General features: G+C 49.9%; 1 protein-coding gene across 1 annotated transcript in view; it reads right to left on the bottom strand.

Moving 5' to 3' along the window:
* Eif2ak2 (eukaryotic translation initiation factor 2 alpha kinase 2) overlaps positions 1-3,234 on the bottom strand; it is a 25,254-nt gene extending 22,020 nt beyond the window's left edge. The window contains 2 exon segments of the mRNA XM_055618511.1: positions 2,632-2,742; positions 3,064-3,234. The gene's annotated coding sequence lies outside the window, so the exon portion shown is untranslated.
* Between the last annotated feature and the right edge of the window lie 2,044 nt (positions 3,235-5,278).

Here is a 5,278-nt window from a genome sequence, read left to right on the forward strand (position 1 = left end):
TACACACACACACACACACACACACACACACACACCACTATTTAGAAAATAGGCAAAGGACTTCAGTGCTATTCCTCCAAAGGAGACACAGCAGTGAGCAACAGAAAAGTAAAATGGTACTCAGGAGAAAGAAAGGAAAATGTCCCTAGTTATAGATACACTTAACCTGATTTAAACATTATACAATGTATATCAAAATACCACCTAATGCCCAATAAATCTGGAAATTTTAATGTTTCTATGAATCTGTTTAAAATGAATTGGTGCCAGGCAGTGGTGCACACCTTTAATCCCAGCACTCAGAAGGCAGAGGCAGGTGGATCTCTGAGACCGAGGCCAGCCTGTTCCACAAAGTGAGTCCAAGGCAGCCAAAGCTACACATAGAAACCCTGTCTCAAAAAAAAAAAATTGGAAAATGTATAACATTACGCTTAGTAGGCTCACAAGGTAGGGGCTTATCTAGTGTTCACAAAGCCCTGAGTTTGATCCCAACACCACCTAAAATGTAATTTCCCCTGAAAGAGTCTCTCCACTGTGAACATTTAAAGCGGTGCATCTCAACCTGTGGGTCAGAGCCTCTTTCACAGCGATCCTCTAACAGACATCTACAGTACAATCCACAACAACAAAACTGCATTTATAAAGTAGCAATAGTTTTATGGTTGGGTGACCACAACACGAGGGTGGTAAAGGGTCGCAGGTTAGGAAGGTTGGGAACCACTGTTTTACAGCGTCATTCTGGTCCTGGGGCCTCTACAAGCCACCAAGACTGCTCTTGTGAGACCCCCGGGGGGCTTACTCATCATAATCCAACAGTCCAATTCCGGCCACTTGTTCCCACCTCCCTCACCTCCCTTCTTAGCTTAGGCTCTGAGACACCGCTCTCTGGGTTTTCCTCTACTCTCACTAGCCGTGCCTCCTCTGCCTTCCTCCCTGGTTCCTCTTCATGTCCTTTTCATCTAAATATTGTCCAGGGGCCCAGTCCTTAGATACACTCTCTACTTACCTTCTCTCCCGGTGATCACCTCCAGGCTGTGGCTCTACATTCTACCTACACAGCGATGGTTTTCACCAGAGCTGGCAAGATGGATCAGCAGGTAAAGGAGCTTGCTGCCAAGACTGACCATCTGAGGTCAAATCCCTGGGACCTACGTGGTGGAAGGAGAACCAGCTTCCACAGGTTGTTGTGTGACCTTGACAGGCTCACTGAAACACATGCACACACACACATATGCACATACACACACATACATACACACACACAAATAATTAAAAAAAAAACAACTAAGTAAGTAAATGTATAACTAGAAAGATGAGCCAGCAGTTAAGAGCACAGCTGCTCTTGGATCCCAGAGAATCCACAAGTCTTGTTCTCAGCACCCATGGCAGGCAGCTCACAAGATCCTTGTAATTCTAGCTTCAGGAGATCTGACACCTTCTCTGGTCTCCTAGGGAACCTGAATTCACATGCATATACTCACACACAGATACACAGATAATTAAAAATAAAAAGTAAATAATTCTTTAAAAAATAAATGTAACAGTTTTGACTGTTACATGAAAACAATGAAGGCACCAGCCTTATAGTAGAGACTTGATACAAATGGATGAATGAGTCTTCAGTGAATGAAAACTGTGGTACCTCGCAATCCACACACCCATGAATTGAAACCCTCTGTCTACTGGGCAATTGTCATTCACCTATCAGGATGGGCCTGCCCTTTTTTGATGCAGCTAGCATCACTCCACCTCACAACCCTCATCACAGGCAGGAGCTCACCAGGAAGCAGTTCCTAGCTCTCAGTCACTCGTGCAGAGAGCAGTCCATCACACATCCCAACCTGCCTGTCTCATCCATGTCCTGAAGACACTAATCTCACTCCTTCCTGCAGACTGGAGCCTCCCCTCCCCCCAGAAGGCTGAGGCCTCCTTCCAGCAGCTGCTTCCCATGCAACATGCATCCAACTAGCATATGATATATAAACAAACAGGAGCAAGCTGCCAACTGTCCAGGTTCTCAGGGCAAGCTGAAGAACGAGCACAGTTTGCACGAGATTCTATGGTCCTGGACACTAGCCTGGCAAGGGTCTTTAGTTTATAGGAGACAAGGCACTTTTAGCACTTAAGGTACAACAGGGAATCTCATTTCTCCGGAATCCAAGGGTGTTTATGAATTAGCATCTATTTGACAAACTTGTAATGAGCACCAGTCAGGTATTAGGTGCTAGGGTTATACAAGCGAATAAAAACTGCTCTTGGGGACTGGAGAGATAGATGGCTCAGAGGTTAAGAGAACTGGGTGTTCTTCGAAAGATCCTGAGTTCAACTACCAGCAACCACGTGGTGGCTCATAGCCATCTATAATGGGATCTGAGGCCCTCTTCTGGTGTGTAGGTGTACATGCAGGCAGGATGCTGCATAAATAATAAATATTTTTTGAAAAAACTGCTCTGGGTATCAGGGATACAGAAAAATCATGGTAGTAAGTGCTATTTGGAAAATACAGACAAATACGGGTGTGGAGGTGGGGCAGCGAGGACAGAGTGGAGTTTCTTGCTCAGGGAAGACTGTTCATAGAGTTGGTTCTGGTAGAAGGACTGGATATACAGAGAGATCTGCCCATGCAATTACCTGGAGGAAGGCCTTTCCAGGAAGTAGAAATAGGCAGCTCAACGGGCCAGAAGCTGAAGGATACTTGGCTGTGTCCCAGAAGCACCAAGGAAGTCTGAAAGTGGTGGGCAGCTAGGGGCCCGACCAAAGGGGCTGGTGTGAGGGCGGTCGGAGCAGGAGAGCAAGCCTCAGGTTCAGACGGGAAGGAAACTCAGGTGCATGCAGAAGAACAGGGTGGAGGGCAGGACCCGGCTGTCACTGAGGCTGGCCAACTGCAATACCATCTCAACTGTCTTAGCCCAGAATTCAGTCAGTCTCCGGGTCGTGAGTGCTTCCAGATCCCCCCCCCGCCCCCACCCCACCCCCAGAGTTTCAGGTCATAGGTCATTTTCCTCTGGCCCTCTTGTCCCGCAACTGCTGCCCAGGAACAGGAAAATAGCCCTCTGGTCTTACCGCGTTCCTGAATCTGGACAGAGGCCTACGCCCTGGCTCAGGATTAGAACTGTGCTTCAGGTGCTGGCTCTGAGATCTCTCCGGCCCCGCTCTCTGCCGCTGCTCTGGCCGGAGCAAGTTCAGGCCCAGCGCCGCCTTCTCTCTTGTTTCGTTTTCCTGGCGGACTCCGCCTTCCCGCACTGCCCCTCCCGCACCGGCTCGCAACCGCGAGAAGTCAGGGCTGGCTTGGCGCCCGGGCCAGCCTCCCGCACTCCCCAGCAGCCACAGCGGCCGCCCACGTCCCCGCGCTTCTGGACATTTCTGGACACCTATTCCGGAAAAGCTCTGCTGGAAGAGGAAAGAGAGACCCATGTCTCCTTCCTGGTGCTTAATAGGCTCCGGGATCAATGGTCACTTCTACTTTTCAAGACAAACTCTTAGGATGCGGCCGGACACTTGGATGCTACCGAATCCCAATGCATAGTAGGGGATACTGACCCTCTGACCCAGGAGAGTCCTGCCAGGCTGTGTCGGTGACAGACTCAAGACAGTTCAAGCCCGGGTTTGTAAAGATTAGTCCCCTTGCCTTATCACACTGCAGTGTGAAGGAGGACATACCATCCTGACAAAATTGGCCGGGGGCGGGGCAGGAGTTGTTGAAGGAGTCTCTCTTCGATCTATTCCGGTTTCCCCAGCCCTCAGCAGGTCCCTTGTATACCATCCGCCAGGCCAGGCCAGCAATCAAGAACCACCTGTTCCCAGAAGGGCCTCGAGGAATATTCTACCACAAGGCAACACCAGCGGTGCCCGGTTCATGAGAAACCCTACCTTCCTGTGAGACCGTATCCGCTCCCAGCGGCACGCTTGCTGGCACAGGGCTTGAGCGTTTCTCGTTCAGCGTGTGGCACACTGCGCAGTGGTGCGTCCTCGTGCCAGGACTCTGAGCTAAGCACTGTCCCCGTCCCAACTCAACAGAGGAGGAGAACTTGGGAGCTACACTTAGATGGAACCAAGAAGTGTACTCCCGGCGTCTCGGCTGGTGACAGGTAAGAAAGTCTCGGCTGGTGACAGGTAAGCATCGCCCCTTGTTCACGCCTTTCTTGCCTCGCCTGCTAAGGCAGGATGACAACGCTCTAAGTCTAGTTTTCTTGGAGTGTGGAGCCTGGGTGTGAGTGAGGTCTGTAATGTGAAACTCTGGTAAGAATTCAGAAGGTAAACCGGGGCATAGCCATTGATCTTTAGCATTTTCAAGTGACTGAAGGGCTCTGTCAGAGGTGTGTATTTGCTACTTCCCTTGTCGGCTCTGTACGTGTGAGCTGGCTATTGGACATGGCAGGGAGCCTCTGACCTGCCTAGGATAGGTTAAGAAACGCATGACAAACTCAGGAGTGATTTTACCACACACCCTTTAATGTCTATCCCAAAGATCTTTCGTTTTGTGTAGTCTCTTGGCTGACATAGAAATCTGTTTCCAAGCCTGATGTTCTGAGCTGCAGAATTACAAAATAAACTCACCATGTCCCTTCTGTGAGTGTCAAGGAGCTTGACTGTGAGAGAAAGCCACCCCAGGAATGCCAGTAGGTTAGGATGAGCCCATGTGCATTTGCCCTCTCAACTCCTGCTCTCCCCACAGGCCTCCCAGTCTTTGTCTGGTGAGGCTGGCAACCGCCTGGAATGAAGAACCTGGACGTGGTCACCAGCAAGAAATGGGAGGTGCAGGCTCCCCCAATGACCCCTCTGTACCTCTCCCTTCACTGCTACAATTCTAGTTAGAGGTAGTTCTGATAGTACTAGAGGTTAACATACCCCAAAAGAATATGGACAAGGTCTGATGCAAAGTAGATGATAGTAGTAGATAGCAGAAACCAGATAGTAGATAGACAAATGTATGCCACTCAGATTTATTGACAGAAACCCAGGACACACAAGTGGAAGTGATTGTGAAGATGGCCTGGAGGTAGGGGTTCCACGTGAGCAGCTGAACTGTACTGATAACTACAGATGAAGAAATAAAAGACATCCAGGGAGAGCGGTGCATGCTGGTACGTGTCTGTAACCCTAGCATTTGGGGGGGGGGGGGCAGGGGGGGGCGGGGTGCCAGAAGGAGAACCAGGAAGGCCACCCACAGCTATGTAGTACATTGGAGGCCATAGGCCTGGGTATAGCTCCAGGGCTCTCTCCCCAGCACTGCAGTGACAGATCTGTACTCTCTGAAGCTGCCAGGTAAAGACAGGAA

The sequence above is a fragment of the Psammomys obesus genome, unplaced genomic scaffold, assembly GCF_907164565.1.
Source record: "Psammomys obesus unplaced genomic scaffold, mPsaObe1.curated_primary_1811, whole genome shotgun sequence".
NCBI classification, from domain to species: Eukaryota; Metazoa; Chordata; class Mammalia; order Rodentia; family Muridae; genus Psammomys; species Psammomys obesus.